Consider the following 20531-nt stretch of genomic DNA (forward strand, 5'->3'; position numbering starts at 1 on the left):
TGAGCGTGTTGTTTGTGTGTGGGCTCATGAGTGGGGTGGATGAGGACGGGGGGGGGGGTTATAGGTGCCTCTTAGAGACTAAAAATTCCTGTCACCTTTGAATCTAAACTCTGTGTCAACTCTCCACTTTAGCCAGTCGTCTCCTGTTTCGTAATCACGCTTGGTATTTCTCTCTTAACACTTCAATCCTGGTAATCGTATCTGATGATGTGGCTGTTCATTGACTGAGATAAACCAATTTTCTGCGCAAACTCCTTAAAGTGATTCAAATGCTGAAGATGACAAAGCCAAAGTTTGCTTGTTAAAAGCCCTTAACACCACAAGGTTTACTTTAGCTTCCTGGGGGGAATCCTGGTCTCAAGCGGCTGCTCAACTCATACAGACAGACTCACTCACACGTGCACATACTCACATATACACACACACACATATATATATATATATACACACACACACCTCATCATCCAAGGCTGAGGAAGCAGGAGGGCTATAAAAGCCAACCTCATCTCCTTAAAACAGGCAAGGCTGTCCCTGGGCGTCTTAACACAACTCATCAACTGTTAAACCAGAGAGAGAGGCAGAGCAGTAAAAATCAATGCCCCCCAACACGGCAAACAGCAGTCAGTGATGTTAGGTGGAAGAGGAAAGAGCGAGAATTTGCAGCAGCGTCTGGAGAGGTAAGGAGAAGGGGGGGGGGGGGGGGGGGATTGAAGGAGAAAGTCCATGTTAAGCTAAAAGCGGTAGGCTAATATATGTAATTGATTACCTCTATGCAAATAGAAGAACTCTAAAAACCAGAGAATGCAATTTAAAGCAGCAGAGTCTCTGAAATCGATTGGCACTGTGAGCGAGAGAAGCCATTTCCCTCTAGCCAAGATAAAACACTTTACTATGAGCTGTCAGATACTTATCAGGAGGAAATTAGCAGAGGAATACCATTTTCCCAAAACAAACAGGTCAAGTGTTTCTCCTCCTTGAGTGGTCTCTCCCTCTCCTTCATTCTCTCCCGCTCTGATATCATCATCTGTTATTTCCTTCCGTTTAAATGCCAACAGTGAGGAGGCTGCGGCTGTGTTTCATTCAAACAGATCATTTGTAATAAAAAACCCATGCAGGCAGGCCCCCGTGCGCCGGCAGGAGCACGCTGTTGTTTGAAACGGAGAAGATGAGGTCTCCGGTTCGCCTCGGCTCCTGGGAGCAACCCCGGAGCCTGCCAGCACCCGCACGTACACACTGACGCAAGTCCGTCCTGAATCTCCGAGCCAGATCTCACCAAAACAATATTTGCGTTTTTGGCCTGCAGTCTGTGTTCCAGGCTGAAAAGAGAGGGGGAGAAAAAAAAAGAAAGAAAGAAAGAAAACACACATAGAACAGAGCACAAAGAGATGTCGAAGCAGGCAGCAGCCCACACAAGGCAGCCTTGTCGGAGTGAGGAGAGGGCAGCTAGGCGTCAACATCAACACTGGTTCTGCAGTCATCGCTCAGCAGGTAATTATGATAACAACGTGTTCCCTAGGCAGCCTCTCTCTGATTTAGTTTCCGAGCACTTACCCTTCCTAAAATCTCCTCCTGATAACATCTGATATGATTACAAAGTCAAGATCCTTTTCAAGGAGTGCCCACTCATGTACCTCTAGTTTGGTGTATAGTAACTCTCCCTCTTGTGACTACTCAGAGATGCTTTTCATCTTATTGTGTATGCCCATTTAAGATGTTGCGCAATTCAGATTTTCATAACATTTAGGAAAATACAATGACATAAATGAACCTCACCTTCCAATACCAGCTGTTACCAAACGCTCCCTTGCCTGCTGTTACCTTGGTAAACACAGTCTTGCCACATGGGGAAATACATCATTTCATTGTGCCTGTTATCATCCAGTTTGAACAGTGGGAGTTTGGCCCTGAATGGAGTCGGCGGAGTTGACCCTGTGATTACCTCTGCGGTGCGGCATTTTCCTTGGCTGTCATCACGGCCGACCCCTTAAACAGCCAGCGCTGCTCTGCAACAGGGCTAGGCTGTTGACATACTGAAGACATTTAAGATAATCCCAGAGATGTCTCTGTGTTTTCCAAGATTACATCTTCAAAGGGGAAACGCGGCCAGCAGCCGCTACTTGAAAGGGAGAGAGATGTGGAGGGCTCTTGTTCTGAAGGAGGGGGTGGAATAGCTCAAGAATGCAATCATGGTTTTGGAGTGGAAGAAGGCCTGTCCTGGCTAGCTAAGCTGGTGGGAGGGTGGTAGAGAGGAATCAGACCTGAGAGAAAAAAAACACACCTGTTGGATGGGACAAAACACAGGGAGGTAAAGAGAGGACTCTCACCTGTGTGACCTAACAAAGGCTGTAAATCACACAGTTCATCTCTGGCCCAGCCCTGTCTTTTATAGCGTCTTGTATGCTGTTGCGTTGAGGTTTGAACACACAAGCTGTGAAATGGTGCCACCATTTCTAAATTACCTCAAACATACGGTATATCTGGCTTTTCTCTACTCCAATGCCTTGTTACTTAAAATTATTATTGACATTACCACAGGTTTATGGTTTCTGGAGTCTGAAATATGTGAGAACTAAACAGGCAGGGAAAGCCTAACCAAAGAGGGTGTTGAATTGCATTGTGGGAAATGTAGGATCCAGTGGTTTTGCAGCTTGAGGGAAAGTTGGGATATCTCAGCCTCTGCTACATCTGACTTTGTTCAAGTTCAATACTAAATCAGTTGAGTGCCCCTTTAAGTGTGTTTCTAGTGTTTGTTCTTTCAGTGCAGATGCCAAACTTTCAGAAAATAATCTGAAATGTATGCTACTCTGTGGACATAAAGCTTTTGAGACAGATGTTTTGTTTTTTTTTTCAGGTCTTAAACTCATCTTTTGGTTAATAATGTGGCAAAGTGTGGCAGTGTATCCGCTATATACCGCATCAGCAAGTATTTTGAAGCGGCGGGCCGCTGCTGCATTGTTATGAAGTCACAATTACACTGCTTTACACAGGGCTTTTAATTTGAAACAACCGATACAGGAAGCCAACAAAAAACTCTTCCCCTCACTGCTGAAAAAAGTCCTGGAGGAAACAGTGTGTGTGAAGTGAAGTTAGAGTCTATTAATCCCTGAGGGGAGATTTGTGACCCATACTGACTATTTAGGACTTAGGAACTTCCTGCTCCCTGGGCGCTGTACTCTGCTGTAACTCCAGTGATCATGACTCAACTCCTGCGTAGCCTCCAGGCAGCTCACTCCCACAGTGCGCTTTACATACTGCATCATCACAAAGCATTTTTTAGATACTTTGCATGGCATCTGTGAGGAGCTGTGAGCTGCTGCCCGGCTACTTTACATGTCCCAGATGTAAAGTAGCCGGACGAGCATTAGAGAAGCTAAATGAAATGTGTCACACTAAAATCTCTAAGGAAGTATTAAATAAAAGCAAGAAATTGTGACTCATGTTTCCAACAAATGTCAGCAGTGACGTCCTCTGTAGCTGTGAGCACCTCTTAATGATTCACGGAGCAGCTCGCGAGCGTGGCTCTGACGGACACTGACGGTACCATTTCCCGCCGCTGACTGGAATTGTGATAACATTGGTACTAATAATAGGACGAGAGTATTTAGGCACAGTACACGGGGAAGTGTGAAGAACACAGACGTAGTAATATCAAGATCTGCTCCGGCAAGGAGGCGAAAGCGTCTTCATGCTTCCTCTCTGCCCAGTCCTCCCAGTCCTCAGCTGGCTTGGTGACGTCACCAGTGAGTCAGCGACCAGAGCCCAGAGCTGGGCTCAAAAAGCACGGAGTGAGGTCTGTCTATTATCAGCCGCACATACTGTACAGCATGAGAAGGCACAAACACCCAGACAAAGAGGCACAAGTCACACAACCACCAGAAGGCTATTTTTGAGCCGCAGAAGAGGAGGAGACGGAGGAAAACAAATCTGTCATCGACAGGAGGCTGGGACCGAGCAGGCAAATCAGTTGAGTCATAATTGAGTCTCGCAGAGAGGAACTTATTTTAGAATGACCGGCGATAAACAGCGATGGACGGGCGAAGCACAAAGCAGCAACAAAAACAGCAGCATTAGGTACAGTACGGTTCCTCTGAGCGAGCTCTGCGGTGGGCCCCTCCTCCGTCCCTCCAGCCTCACTGGCCACGGTTGAAAAATTAATGCAGCAAACTGACAACACTTAGGGCCTCCCCCTCTCTCTCTCTCTCTCTCTCTCTCTCTCTCTCTCTCTCTCTCTCTCTCTCTCTCTCTCTCTCTCTCCCCTCACCATGTACCAAACGGGATCAATTACCAAAGCAGGGCTCCACTCAGCAGCGCTAAAGAAACAAGAGGCACTCTCCATCACAGCTGTGTGTGTGTGTGTGTGCACGTGCAAGTGTGTGTGTGTGTGAGAGATTCAGGCAGGCTTATGATGAGCAGAAAGAGGAGGAGGAGGTGGTGGTAATAGTCTGTTTGCTTCTCTCTAATGACAGCAGCAGAGTGGATTAGTGAGCCTCCTAACCCATCAGCATCACTCCTCCCAGTAAGTGGCAGAGCATGTAAATAACCAGTTGTGACCACTAGTAGGAGGAAAGAAAAGAGGGGAGACTAATAAACCGGGAAAAGTCTCAATGTGTGTTACGTGAGCGTTTTCGCCCGTGCGCCTTCATTTGTATGCAGGTGGAGGTTTCGAGGAGTTCCATTTCTACAACATCAGCCAAGTTATTCAAATGCAGCACATCTGACTGGAGAGGATAACATAAAGGAAGGCATCAGCAGAAATGGCAGCAGGCAGTAATCCCCCGGCCAGGCCACTTGTGTTTGCCACGCAGGCAGGCAGCGCTGTCAGTGGCAGCACCCATACAGGCCTTATCAGTGGCAGCCATAGGGCTCTTCTAATAACCCTGCTGATGCTCTGCGGTGCAGGGACAGACAAGGAGACGGACAGACAGGCAGACGGGTTTCACTTCCCACTTAAAGAAAGAGCCTGAGCGCCAGGTATCAGCCTGTCGCTGTGTGTGCACAGATTCTGAGTGCAATTACTCATTTCCCTCACTTTGTCGCATGTGATGTTCTGACAGCTTCACACGCGCTGCCACTTTCAGCTAAATGCACTCCAGTGTTGACTGCTCCACCTATTAACCCTTCACACACACACACACACAGACACACACACGTGCACATTTTACCTTTATGACAGCGCTGTCTAAACTCAGGCACGCTGGCACTGCATCCCCAGCAGAAGCATATCTGACTCCAGCATCATTATCACCATTCAAAAGGTCAAGCACAGTGCTTCCACCCTCTTTGTGATTTATGCCTTTGTGCTATTACTTCTGTTCACATTAATCTCCATCTGTAAATCTAATCACGGTACCTCACCATCGCAGCTCCTGGAGCTCTCAGGACAGAAGCCGCAGCCGACGGGAAACAGCTTATGTAAATACACCACTGTTGACACAAGATGGGCAGCACACGGTGCCTCGCTGCTACGATGAGACACACAGATCAGGGTACAGATAAGAACAGCTATCACTTTATTGTTGTTTCTTTTCATTTACTGCCACTGTTCATCGCTATCTTGACATCCTCCCATCCAGATATAGTTTTCATATCTCCAGGAGCATTTTTCTCGGCTCATCTTAAGAGACTGGGGTTGTTGTTACTGAAACTGAGCAGCAAAATGCAGACACTGTGCTGTAGGGATCCATTTGGAGTCAATGAATAACTCGAAAAAACCGACGCCAGTAAACGAAGGTGACGCAAAAACAGAGCAGCAATTCAAATAGCAGCGCTTCCAGGCGCTCTCTGCGTGTATGCAAACCAGTAATCATTACCTTCAGAAAGGCTCCACAACAACTAGAAGTGCCATGAAAACATCAAGTCTTGCGTGCCTTGAAGGAGCCTCGGAGCACTTTGAGCAGAGTTGCCGGACACTCTGCTCTGTGGCTGCCACATGCAAGTATAAAGACTTAATCAGGTCTCCTGTGTGGAAGTACAGCCATGCTTTCTGAGAGAATTCCCTCTGCACGGACTGATGGGAACCTTGGCGATGACACAGAGAAGCCTGCAGGCCTGTCAGCTCATCTCCATGCAGCTCAAATCAGCACTCAGCTCCGGAGAACTTCTACCGCTGCGCTGACACGCACTCGTACACTGGCTGACACGAATCTCCAACATCACTTCAAACATCCACTCAGTCCCTCAACATCATACTCGACATGTGGCGTGTGTGTGAGATTCTCACCACGAACCCGGACTGAATCATTCCAGCTATTGAATTAGATATTGTGTGGCACACGACCATCTCGAGATAAAGTCCAGATATGGAGGAGAGCATAAATCCAGCTGCGCCAGAGGCCGCAGGGAAGAAGAACTGTAAAAGGTTATATTAAGTTTATTTGGCACAAATATTTAATCCACAGTATTACAGTTTTCTGCGCTGTATCAAAATGTTGATCTAACCTAATATCCAAGCCAAGAAATTTCAGATCTAGACATATTTTCATTCAATTAATAAAACATAAATCTGTGATAATGTTATAAATTATATCTTAGAAGACTAGAAACACTTGCTTTTGATGAACGCAGATAACAGCAGTAAAACAATGCTATTTGTTGCAATCTGTTGCAACCATCGCTTTTAAAATGCACAACATACAAGCCCCAGATGGAGAGAGTTTTAAGAAATCAGTACAAAGCCCTAATTCCTTTGACAGATATTATCAACTCAAGATTTCAAGATGGCGACTGATATTTTATGTGCCACCAAAATGCAAGGAGAGAGCTTTTAATAATTGATGGTGCTGGAGCAGGGAGATTTTTAACCGCTCTCCTCCTGTTATCAATCATTAATGGAGTTTCCATCAAAAACACTTCAACCCCTCAAGTATCAAATCTCTCTTGAAGGTGGAGGGCCCACATTCAAACATCCCACTTAATCAAAGGGCGCACAATCTGCTCTCCCTTTCTCTCATTTTCGCTTGCGCAAATTAGGATAATAACAGCACAAATTGCAAAATTGTTCACAGCGTAAGTGTAAAAGTAGGCATTTTAGCTGAGGTCTTCTTGTGAGTGATGAGGGTTAATGGGAAAATTCTAAATGTTGAAATCACAGAGGGGGAAACAGCCTACCAGCCAGCGTTTTTTTTTACGTTCTTCCCCTATTCTGCCGTACATATGCTAAGCTCGATGTGCCTATCCAGCTCGCTCTGCTCTGTAAAGCTGCAAGGCCTGCCTGGTCAAAGTCATAAAGGACACGATGTGCATCAGCGACACTCACAAAGAGCCGTAACACTGCTACTACCCTTTAAAACAACCACAAGGTTACACACAGCTCTGTGTGTGCATGTAAAGATGCACAAACACACACACAAACACACACACACACACACATACCAGAGACAGCTAGAGCTTACAACTTTGGACTTTAAGGGATCAGCTGAGCTCTTTCCATCACAAAGCCCACCACTCAGCTGGGGTTACATTGTGTAAAATGTACTTTTATCAGTGAAGCATCTTCTCCCAACGATCCCACAGCCTCAGACACCACATACACATCACACACCTCCTAGACTGCATGAGCACGGCAGCTAAGCGAGAGCAGAAATGACAGAGTACTCCTAATTACCCATCAAGATGGTTTTGACAGTGTTCTGTGTGCTAGTAATCAGTGTCATGGCACACTGCCAGCAGCAGCTCGGTTCTGTTTGATTTGTAGCTGCAGCTGAGTCGCGGGTCGCACGCCATCAGAGCTGCAGTGCCACTCTCTTTCACTTTTTCTGTGTCCCTTTCTCCTCCGGAGCGCCCCCACCTCCCCAACCCTCCGCCACCACAACTCCGCCCGCCCCACATACTGTCCTGTTTCACTGGCCCGACCTTGCCTGCCATCAGGTATAAAACACCTTTTCCAGGCTGCTGAATAACACGTGCACAGAGAGGGCACTAAGAGGATTCTGTCGGAGAAACTTCTAGCTTGCACAGTTCAGCTAAAAAGAAAAGAGTGAGCAGGACGCATCAGGATTAAGGACACGGAGCTCTGCTTTTATTTAAACATGACAGAGGCATGTTTACACATAGCGGTGAAATGATTAGTGGCTTAATGGATTACTCGATTGCCTGAAAATTTATTTAGCATTGTGACTGTGCGCATGCCAACGTGCTGATACCAGTGCTGACATGCTGATGTTTGGCAGATGTAGGCTAATGAGTCAATCATTCTTCCGGTATTTGATCATGTTTGTTGATCAGCAAAGTTATTACAGGATTAAATGGTTAAACGATTAATCAAAAGTCAACAATAAATGCTAGTCACAGCCCTACTTAATTAAAAAGAAATGAGAATCTAAAAGCTTTAAAAGGTATGTGTGGAAAATGTGTAGTCACTAATGAGATACATTATGACAGTGCAAAACGAGATACATCAAGGTGAATGGGTGTTACTGAGCACCGGCATGAATATATGAAAGAGTGATTTATACAGTGTAAGCATACTGTGAGCCTTGGCTATGATACTGTAAGCGAACAGAATTAATGCACAGAGCCAGCCAGCTAATATTTGCTTAGCGAATGTTATCTGCAATTTGCAACGTAACTGTTTTTTTTTTAATGTCTTTAAACTCAGTGTACATTGGCCAGGAGTTTGTCTGGTCATAAAAGCTGTTCTAACCCTGAACCAGTGCAGGAAGTGCTGGTCTATTCTGTGGTTATGTAGAGTTTATGAACTCAGATAGCAATACCTCTTTGTAATGATAGTATGTAAACATGTATTTTCAATCCGACTGTTACCTGCACTTGTAAAAGCATTAACATTCTCATCATGGAGCCACCGCCTCGGCCTTGGGCTCCTGCCAACAAAGTGTCACAGGTTCAATTATCTTTCAGAAGATAACAGCCATGTCTCGCATTTATCTAATCTCTGCCTGATTTTCATCTCAGGGATTTATACAAGTAAACAAGATGTCAAGGTATTTATTTTGAAAGGGGACAGGCGTCATAAAGGGGACTAATCTGTTTGTCACACGTGCTAGCCTTTTACTTTGTGACTCTGCTGACTCACATGAGATGAGTTGAATCAAAGCAGCTTCAGATTCAGTGACTCGGGAGCTTTGTAAACCTGAGTACTCCCAAGGCTTTGGCTTAATCAAACGAGTCTGCTGCTTTATCTTAAAGGACCATACCTGTGCATTTGTAGATCTTTGAATCGCTGCCCATAACTCAGATTTTTTTTCCCAGCCATTCAAAGGAGATGTTCTCACTGATGGCCGTCTCCCCACAGAAAAAAAAATCAGAGCTTTGTATTCAGAATGGGAACGCTATTTACCTGTGCCACAGCCAGAAAAACAGTGACAGTAAATTGACACAAAACTGGCAACAAGTGTGGATGAGACTGATGCAGCTGAACCGGTTGTTGCAAGTCACCTTACAGAAATTACAACTCCTATTAACTGCATCGTTCAGTCAATATTATCTTAACTGTGACAAGAGACACGAGTTTGTTAGAACAAAATTATCAACTGTTTTCAAGAGAACATCATAGGTTCAGTGACTGATTTCAGACCGCCTTGGGTTTCCATCATATTCAACTTGAAAATGAACTTGTAGAGAGCTGAAGCTTATCTAAGATAGATAATCCATCACGGCGTGGCATCACAGAGCACACAGGAACAATTTTCAAAACTATCCAATACCAGAAAACTGACAGTCAAAAGCTAAAAAAAGCACTGCTTTGACAAGCTGTATTGTAAGAAAATCAAATCAGAATGGCAAGTGAGTAAACACCGATGTGAAAAGGAGCATGTGAATTTAGCTGTTTCTTGCTTTGTAAAGGTTGCTCTTAAATCTCAGACGCCGTGGCATCTTCAAAAGCAACAGCAGGGGTTTTTACTCTGCTGTCATCTGCATCACTACGTTCAGATTACATACCTTAAGGGCAACTAAATACTCCATGTACTGTGATGGATTAGCTGTCTCAATCAAGTTTCAACGCTCTGCAAGCTAAATTTCATTATTTAGCGAAATGAACAAAGACAAATGGCAGAGTCGAAGGTGGGAAATCAATCTGAAAATGCTAGAAAAAAACCATGGACATGTAACATAGAGTGTAAGAGATTTTTGTTAATGGGCTACAACATGAAAATACAGTGGTATGGTCCTTAACTTGTAGCTGTCCCTCTTCAGCATTTCGCATTTTCTCATGAACATGGTAATATTTACCAGCCTTGTCACTTAGTATGAACTCACCTGTTCTGAGGGAAAAGCTAGCACCGCAACGCCAGTACATGTAAAAACACTGAGCGGGATCAATACACAGACATTAATCTCTCAAGAAGGTATGTGAAGTGTCAAACTTGGCAGACACTATGAGTGTCAATCCACAGTTTCACTCCCTTTAACACAACTGAACAGCCACAATTAACAACCTTTTATTCATTCTGTCATTGGTTTTGTCATTAATGGCGACGCCCCAGGCACAAAAATCCAGTTTAACTGTCAAAATCCTCCTTTCAGATCAACTGCACATCACTTGTAGCTGATGAACAGCCTGATGAAACCCACATTTTTGCTCTGCTCTCTGCACCTGCGAGTCTAAGAGAGAGCTTAGACGTGGGACACTGCCAGCCCCCCAGTTTGACTTCCACCGTCCAAATGACAGACGCTCCACAAAGACACAACAAGCAGATTAATACCCTGGTGTGTGTGCGGCTGTGTGCAATGTGAATTTTAATGAGAAAGACAGAAAAACAGAGAGAGACACAAAAAGACCAAAATGCAGAGATAGAGCTCTCAAACTGTCTTCCACCATATCTGGATGGGCTGCTGCTACTCTTTGTGACCCCCCGATGCTTTGAGCCGCAGATCAGATCAGGGGACACTGTGTGACAGATGTCTGCCCCAGCGCTCTGTTCCAGGCATGAGTGCTGCTGGCGCACACACCAAAGAAGAGAGGAAGGGGGGGAAAAAGCAAAAGGGAGAGAAGAGAAGATGGACTGAATGAAAAAGGAGAGGAGGGAAAGAAAAACAGACACGAGAGAGGAAGAGGAAAAAACGTAAGCACAGAGGGGAGGAGGGTGAGGAGAGCTTGCCCCCCGGAAATCAGACGTCACACCACACAGGCTTCATCGGTGGGACGAGATCTGCTCTGTCATGTTCCTGTCAGACAGCAACCAGTTTGGTCAGACAGTGACACCGCAAGTTTAGACATACCTCGAGCTGTGACTCTCACCCTGACTGACCCGGGGGAGGAACAGGAGACCTCACATGCACTAAATCCCCATTTGTGCTCCTTTTTTTTTTTTTTTTTTTAAATCAGGAGGCTGAATAATAAACTTCTGAATTAGGCAAGAAAAACACACAAGCTTTGTGTCTGACACTGATAAAACTAATGTGGAAAGTGTACTCAGAAGCCACTGATGCCTCTACACAAAACTCAACATATGACCTCCGCACAACGACTCTGCCATTCTACTTTGAGGAGCAACATGCAAAAAAGAAGATGAGAAGAGAGAAGAAAAGAGCTAATTATAGCCTCACAGCAGGATGCCCAGAAACAAACTTGATTATCATCATCGTCAAGAAGGCACAAAGGAAACCTGCTGCCTCCCTCCTTCCACCGCAATCCAATAGAGAGGCTTTTAGCCTTCGTAATGATTTAGAAAGTGACAAGTCAAACAGATTTACTGTGACAGCCTGAAAGGGACCAGCACGAACACTATTATTGCTCACGTGACCAGACCTTCTAGCCCTTCTCCTACTCCCCTTTCCTCTGCCACCCCCCACCCCCTCGCCTGTTCCAGGGGACAGCAAAGAATAAAGCTGGCTCAATAGAAGCAGGCAACAAGCCTATTCAGTTCCCCCCCTCGCTCAACACGAGCCCCCTTCAAACGAGAGGGAAAAGCTCTGCTTTGTGGAAGTTAGTTACTTAAAGCGACAGTCCCCCCAGATAAGGATCTGGTCATGGAAAACTTGTAGCACAGAGTAAACGGAGATACCTTTGTACAATTTTAACACCATTACCCAAGGCTTATCAGATTTAATGAGCCGTGAATGTGAGGTGAAATTTTCGGCTTACAGGAGCAGCTAACAGCATTTCTACAGCAGCCTTGGCCCCTCCACTGGCCATGAAACTCTATTAAAAACACTTTTTAATCCGCAAAGGAGGATCATTAAAAATGGAAAACATTAGGCAACCATTGCACTGCACTTTTCATTATTATTAGTTTTTGAATAAAGAAAGTGCACTCTCTATGCATGTTTTCCATCCATATTCATTGGAGGATATCTTTTGTGCCCTGAGTGACAGTATCTACATTTGACTTTCATTTCCATCGCCCTGAAATATGGAGCAAATTTATGTTTGAGTAGCATCAGTCCCTCCAGGCCTGAGACGCTCTGCCTGGTGCAGTCATTATTTTTTTTTCCCTCCCTCTCCTTTTTCTGGAAGGTGAAAAACACCTTGGCTGTTCTGAGCTTTGAAAACAGAGCCACCCCTAAAACCATCAGAGCTGGCGGCAGAGGGATGTGTGCGGAGAATTCTCAAGGAACAGAGACCCTCGGGCTACGCAGATTCAGTTTCTCCCTTTCTGGCTTCCAAAAACAAAGGAATTCCAGAGAAAATCAGGGCAGGACCTCACCCCAAGCCACCGCCGCTGCTGCTACTACCCCCACCTCCCGCTCTCTTGCTCTGACACGCACACATTTCATGGCTACGTGCACACACACAAACACACAGCACGGCAAAGGTAATTTCATGCAACCATCAATGAGACACACCTCCTCTCTTGTTATACAATCATGTTGATTTGATATCAGGGGAGACATGGTTACAGAGACATGACAAGGAGAAGAGGATGAGCGGTATGTGTGTGGGGGGAGGTAACAGGCTGTTTGGCCCTAATTCATATTTAAGAGCCATGTCTGTCTGCTGTTGTTGTTGACCGTCGCTAACCAGAGTTAGACATCAGCTCACCCCATTCAGACTGTAGCCCCACATATTAGTGGGACATTGAGCAAGAGCCTCAAAATGTGCCTGGTTACAACCATCCCCACCCCCGGGTTCCCCCTCCCAGCCACATCCACACCCACACCTCCAAATATATGAGGCAGACATGAAAACGTGTGATGTCCTCACGTGTATCTTTAACAATGTCAACACATGCCATTCAGCTTTCACTTAGCTCCCACCGGGCGGCCAAGTAAAGGTTACAGGATGGAAGTGAACGCAATAAGGCTGAGAAGTATAATAACTAATGTATGTAATCTGGAGTAAATGGGTAGTTGTTGGGATAGAAGCAGACAGAGCAGCTCTTAAAAAGCTCCATGACTTATTTCCACTGGGTATTTTACTTAAAAACTGACTGAAGCAACGTGAATTTTAAAAAAATCTGAATATGATTAAATCCACTGGCTCTCCCGCAACTTGTGCTCCTCAGAATTTGGTCATTTCTGCAAAAGGATGCTAGATACAGCAGAAAACTTCAAAACATATTTAAGTTAAAGTAAAATTATTTGTTTATTATAAATACTTAAAAATGCATGTAATGATCATTGTTTTGTTTTTTTTGTCAGTCACAATCTTAAGTAAAAATAAAAAATCTATTACTTTTCTCCAGCACACATATTTGTCAATAGTCACCCAGCAGCCTTTAAAATCATAAAACACAGGGACCCTCGCTGTTTTGTCAATAATGTTTGCCAAATAATTAAAGAGCCCTGGTAGACAATGATAAACATTGGTTAGAGGCTGATCCCTGGCAAGCGCCATGCAGTGTATCATTGCTGTCTCCGGAATACACACGATTAGCGTGGTCTCATTACTGATATAATAAACGACGTGGCTTTGGTTTGCTGGGAGGACATACTTGCAACAGGGGTAGATTAGAAAATAGTGGCGAAACACATTGCCCCTGTAATAGACTTGGGATAAACAAGAGAGATGAGTTATCTGTAGTGTGACTTCAGATAATGTTTGTGATATTTGCAAAGTCAGGCTTGCAGCCCGTTGTAGTACTTTCAACCATATATTTTAAATTGCTGAGAACACTGTTTAATAAACTGGACTTTGAAATTCTTTGCTGCTTTATTTGTTTAACTCCCCATCATCCCGCTACCTTCTCCATCCCTCTCTCTCTCTCTCTGTGAAGTTAATGCTGTCGCTCGGCCTCGGCCCACCAACCCGTCTCTCTTTACAGTTGGTGTATCCACACAGAGGTTTAAAATATGCCCCTTTATCTGAGCCGCCCAGGCGGGAAAATGAAAGGGATGTCAGTCCTTAGAACCCTGGGAAAGCGCTTGGCTCAACCGCCAGTGTCAAAAACGAGGGGAGGGCACCAAGCGGGCAAACACACTGCACACAGTCATAGGCTTTTTCTGTCAGTGAGCAATGTCGAAAAGCGGTAGGAAACTCTTAGTAGGGCAGTGGAGCTCAAGATTTTATGCCTTTATGATTTGGGGGCTCTCCATAACAACCACAACTGGCTTTATTAACAGAACCAAAGCACAACAGGAAAATCAACATCTAGTGTGCAACCTCCCCCCCTGCCTTAAAACTGAATCCTCAGCCACAGAAATACCTTTTTATTGTTTGCTTGTAAAAATGAAAAATGAAAGCTACAGTTCAATAATGACCACATTACAGCCTTTGCCCTTCATACATGTGTGAGAATTAGCATTTTCTGAGAGCAGATATTGCACGAGTCCCTCTCCCCCTCTTAACTGGCATTGCAGGGGAAAAATAAACGCTGTCCCTTTGCATTAGTAAATCCTAGTTAATTTACTTTGTCAGAAAACAAGGAAGTATGTATCCCTGGAGGCCATGTTGGAGACAATTCGACCGCCTTCAGAGAATCTCTGCCATCACTCTGTATCTCCCACGCAACCTCCACCAGAAAATCAGCATCCCCGCGCACTCTGAGAGACAACAGTGCCGACTAGACAAGAGACTGTTTATAGCACAAATGATATTATAAACACAGCATGCGGCGTATTATCTTTAGAAAAAGATTCATTATAGGCTATAAGCTACAAAGATTTGCAGCATGCTGTGCAGAAGGTAACTAAAGTGTATGTAAAATTAATTTGCATAATCTGGAATCCTCTTCAAAATGCACTGATGTTGTTTGAAAACATAACAGGTTTTAACTCACTGACTCAACCCAGCAGGCGCACTTCTTTGCTGGACTGGTTGGACTAACACCTGGCATGAACTCAAGCTGCATAAGAGCGAGCCCGAGCACAGTCCTGAGTGCCTGTCTGGCAAATGAACCCATGTGGGACACTGTGTAAGGTGTGAAGACCTCTTGGAGGAGTCTGCAGTCTGCGACTGGCTTGCAGGCATGCTCCGGTATCAGGAGAGACAAGGCAAACACAGCAGATCGGTGCTGAAACCGTAAACCCACTGACCCAGCATGAAGAGGGAGAGGGGACTAATTAGTGACTGTACTTACAACTCAAAGGAGAGGGAGAGAGAGAGAGAGGGAGAAAGGAGGGGGGGGGGGGGAGCGCACACACACAGAGCACGCAGTTGGAGGATGAGGACAATGAGTTTGTTTAGCTTAAACAGGATTTATAAGCCAAACAGACACACGCCAACGCCACTCACTCAGACACATACTATCTTTTTTCCCCCCCTCTCTCTATCGCTACCCCTTTCTGTCGCTGCCTCACCAACACAGACACACAGCTGAGACAGGCTCTGTGAGGATTTCATCAGCAGTAAAAAAGTGAGGGTAATTGCTTGCGATGGTGAGAAATCTTGAGTGCAGGCGGCAGCGGTGGGCGAATGGATGGATGGATAGAGGGAACATTTTGTTCCTCCTGTGCGGGCTCTGGCTCTCATATTGTTCCCGGTGAGGCCGGGTGTCATTTATGATTCAAGGGCCCCAGCCTCTCGGCGGATGGGAACAGGACATGGCCATTGCGACGTCCCCTGCGCTCGTTTCTCAAAGAACATCAAATCAAACATGCATGAGACGGTGACAGGGGTGGGCCAGCAACTTCTCTCTTCACTCCCTCCTTCTCGGCACTGTTTCACTCTTTTGTCTCAGAAAGAAAAACACTTATAAGGCTGTGTCTCCCTGACACTGTGAGAGCTCAAGGTTGAAATGACACCTCTTCAGAAACAGGAGTTAAGCTGATGTTTTGCCTGTATTACACCAGTTAACCAGATATCTGTCAACAACACAACAACTGACAGACAATGCAGAAGACACAGCATGTTCATTTCAGAGCAAAAAATCACCTTATGCTGGTTTAATACGGACAACTTGACAGAAATCTTGTGAGGGGTTATTCCAGGTAAGGTTTTGCTGAGTGCAAGCCTTCCTCAACAGCACCGCCCTGTTTTACATACCTGGGAACAGCCCAGCACAGCTACAGCTACTTCTACAGTTGATCGCCAAACAACACTGTTTGTTCATACTTGAGGTAACGTGTATTGCTCAAAGACTCAGCAGCCCTCAGCAAGGACTCTGCCGACTTCCTCAGCCACCTCAGGGGTTTGAACCAGCCATGCTTCAGCCACAAATTGTACCACAGTGCCAAGGTCTGCAGCTTGAACGACAGTGGTGACAGGCATGTGGCACTGAGGTTTTCTTATCCCTGTGCCTCGTGTTGGTCCACTGTTGTCTGTCTACATCAAAACTGGTGTCACCACAGCCAGTCAGCGGGATGGCTTACATCTGCTGTGTGCTTCATTTTCTCTGTATTAGTTACACTGCAATTACCAGGTTTTAACTGGACGAGAGCTTAACTGTAGACTTATGGGTAGAATTACAACAACGTTTAGGAAGTAGTTAAGTGTCTGACACGAGGGCATAACCTCAGCGCAAACTGAACATCTCAAGTTGTAACTCCCTCTAAGCCCTTATTCTCAAAATTAAGTCTTTAAAATGCTCCGAGGCAACACAAGTTTTTCCTTATTAAAAGTTCCAAAATAGGCACATTGAAAACAAAGGCTCAGTCTAGATGAAAAGTACTGCCAAGCTGAACCACAAGTGAGACAGAAAGAGCGAGAGAGGGGGAGAGACAGACACACAGAAACAAAGGCTCGGGACACGAGTAGGTGGGTTTGGGCTGATGGCGAGACACCAGACTACAAGAATCCATGTCAAGGCGAACAGGCAGCAAGCATTTCACAGCATTCTTCAAACCAACAAGAACAGTTAGATGAAATGTCAGGCTGTCAAAACATTGATTAGCGTTCGCCAGGTTTTAAGCACTTAGCGGGCTGCAGCTGTGCCAACACACAGTAAACAGCAGCAAGTTGTTAAATTGCTGAGTAACAAAAAGCTAATTACTCAGACACAAGTAATTAGTTGTTTTTCCTGCACATACTTATAATCAGTATTAGCTCGCTGCTTCGCTGAGGTTCAAAGATATGGAGTAACGTGCACACTCGCTACCTTTCTGCTTTCTGTGAATAATCAACATCGATGAATAGCTGCAGGTGTTTGAAAGTGAATTTGTGATATAACTTGTTGCAGCCTGATCCTTTTAAAAAATGATTAAATGGCGATAAAGAGATGTTGTTAAAAGTTATGAGAGCTATGATTTTTTTTTTTTTTTTTACTGATTCAGTATTTTCAAACAGCCACAATGGAGAATCTTCTTTCTATTCTGTCTCCATAATCGCTTTAGGAAACAAACATATGTCCTCTTTCTCATGTTCAGCTGCAGCTTGTACCACTGCCAGTGCATGTGTTGTCTTTCTCTCTCTGTTTAAGATTGATCACTATTGTCCCAGCACATTTCCAGCATCATCCCATTCACATTATTGCACAGAGGGCCAGCAACCCAGTCTCTGTGAGGACACCTGCATTTAGACCGTATTAGACAGCCTTTGAAAATACCCAAATTTGATTTCAAAGTGAGTCTACCGGAGCCTTTAGCCTGCTTAGTGAATCAGACACTCTTCTGTCTTGTCTCACAGCCTGGCTGGCTGGCTGGCTGGCTGGCTGGCTGGCTTTTTGCTGAGAGGCCCCAGGAGGGACAACAGAAGGAAAGAAAACTCACACATACACACACAAACAACACACATTTCCAAGTTTCAAACAGTTGCAGATGGCTTTAATTTCTTGCCCTCTTTCTTTCACAATTTATCAGGTAACCTACTCTGAACAAGCGTGCCTTCTTTTCACGCTTTGCTGAGATGACTTAATGTTGCTTTGGTTCGTCAGAAGGTGGAAAAAAAAAAAGAAAAGGAAAAAAGTCGAACAGCACTAATTAATGTGGTACGGCTGACAAGTGTTGCTGCTGAAACAATTTCATTACATCACCAATTTAAATTACAGAGGAAGGAGACACTGGAGGGTGCACCCATTCAAAATCAGTTTAACGCACACTCTTAGACTGACATATGAGGGAGTGGACACAATAACATGAACACCTGCAATCCAATGCAATACTCCTGCAATAAACACTGACTGTGCTAAGCCTGTAATGTTTAATTTTAGTTGGGACTTTCAGATTTCTTAGGAAATGAGACTTTTAGGATGACTGATCTGCTGCTGCTGATGTGATGATGACACAATATCCGCTTCTGATCTTACTTTCACATTACTTGCACATTCACTAAGATATGGGTGCTCATAGATTAGACATTGTTGAATATTTTTGGTATCAGAAAACTCCACAACAACAACAAAGGACTGCTAATCTGCTCTTAATCACACTTCCTTCCACTGTAGCACCTTACTAAAAAGGGTAAAGGCTCTTTTTCCCCAACTCCCAAACTTTAACTGTCCTGCAGCAGGGTGCACAGTAATGAAAGAGTGACAGTCTCCTCCTCCTCCTTCTCCCGCCAGGAGCCCCCTCTCTGCTGCGCTCTGCCTCGGCTGGCCTCACATCCAGACGGGAGGAATTTAACGGGGAGGGTCCGCCAGACTTAAGGCAGAAGGCTACGCTGAGTCAAACAGCTCATCCACACTCCGCTGAAGAAAGGGTTAGAAAATGTGGTGGGGCTGGTCTCTATCAGGGATTCAAATAGTAAATAGATAGTTTTGTGTCAAGGGCACCATACGTATAAACTAATCTGTACTGAAATGCTTTTGGGGGGTGTATGCAGGGAAGGTTTCAGTGCAGGTAAATTAACTGGAGAAAGTGGACACTGACATTACAGTCGCACCTGAGCACTGCCGAGCAGAAATATTCACAGTGAGATCACATTTATTGTGAAAGTAAACGACTTCTCACTTTACTAGACAGTCCACTAGAGTCCTATTAAGGGCCCCCAAGGGTCCCAGTGACCTCACACCAGGAGGCACTGATCTTTGAATGATCTCTGAGAGGATCCAATCAACACAATCAGTGTTATCAGTCAGCAACCACGGTGGCAAATGTCACTGAAGCTGCAATCCATGGTGTTGTCTAACAGAACATTACAGGGAAACATATGCACATGGCTGCTAATTGCATTACAACAGGTAGCCCGTAATAGCCTCGAAGGGAGTCAACAAGCCAAGACACACTGCTGGCTGTTAGCTAAGTGACATACATTCTCAGTTTAGCCTCAACCGAGCCATCAGCTGATCGACCGAGACTAGACATTCACCCCCGCGCACACACACACACACGCAGACCTGCAATCACTGAGTTACTAGCACATTCCAGTCTAGAGTCCTCACAAAATGCATACACCTATCTGCAAGTAATCCTGCAGACACACTGACTCCGGCTATTTCGTTCCAGCACAAACTCGTCTGTCTGCGCAAGGCACAGCCGTGGGGATAAACCGCACACACACAAGCCCGAATATTACGCTGCGTTAACGCGCTCTGTGACCGCTCAAGCAACCAGAATCTGCCCACCCCCTCTCATCCGCCCCCAACCCCCGACACGAGTTCATCAGCGGCTGTTAAAGGTTCCTAAGAGGTCACCCTATTGTTAGCAGGTAGTATCTGTCCAGCGGGAGGCAAACCCCATCTTGAGCGACCCACAGGCGCATTCAAAACCCCGCTCTGCAACAACAACAAAACAAAACCAAAAAAAAAAAAGATTAAACCAGTCGCGAAACTTACTTTCGACTCGGACCTCGGTGGCAAATCCGCGTATTGTTTCTCCAGACCTCGTGTGTACGGTGCCGCTCTCCCTCGCTCTCTCCACTTCACAAAGACGACGTGAGAGCCCCGGAGACGGTGTGAGTGAGTGACTGAATCAACTACCGTAGAGCACGGCAAGTTGAAGTGTCAGATTACACTGGCTATTCAGTTACCAGAGAGAGCCGTGCTCGGCGGTCGGTACGAAAACGCGACCCGGATTCCCCCAGACGGACACCGAGTGTTAAAGGTGTAACTACACGCTAATAGGCTGCTAACAGCACATTTCACACTGGAGCGGACTGCAGCTCGCAGCTCCGGCTATTGTCTGGTTCTGTATCATTACAGCAGTGTTGCTTTGAGTGCTGCCTGCTGTAATCAGACCAGCAGTTATTCAACAATATCGTAGTATCGAGTTTATTAGTTATTAATTTCAAAAAATAAATAAAGTAAAATAATCTAAACAATGAACAAACAACAATAACATTGGACTGCAAAAAGTAATGTTTTCATCATGTTAATGATATA

The 20531-nt window shown here is 45.1% G+C and overlaps 1 protein-coding gene across 4 annotated transcripts in view; it reads right to left on the minus strand.

Moving 5' to 3' along the window:
* Positions 1-20112, minus strand: part of zmiz1a (zinc finger, MIZ-type containing 1a) — a 96076-nt gene extending 75964 nt beyond the window's left edge. For all 4 annotated transcript variants that reach the window (XM_041049207.1, XM_041049208.1, XM_041049209.1 and 1 more), the window contains exon 1: positions 19986-20112. The gene's annotated coding sequence lies outside the window, so the exon portion shown is untranslated. The remainder of the gene's footprint in view (positions 1-19985) is intronic.
* Between the last annotated feature and the right edge of the window lie 419 nt (positions 20113-20531).

The sequence above is a fragment of the Toxotes jaculatrix genome, chromosome 11 (genome assembly GCF_017976425.1).
Source record: "Toxotes jaculatrix isolate fToxJac2 chromosome 11, fToxJac2.pri, whole genome shotgun sequence".
Classification (NCBI taxonomy): domain Eukaryota; kingdom Metazoa; phylum Chordata; class Actinopteri; family Toxotidae; genus Toxotes; species Toxotes jaculatrix.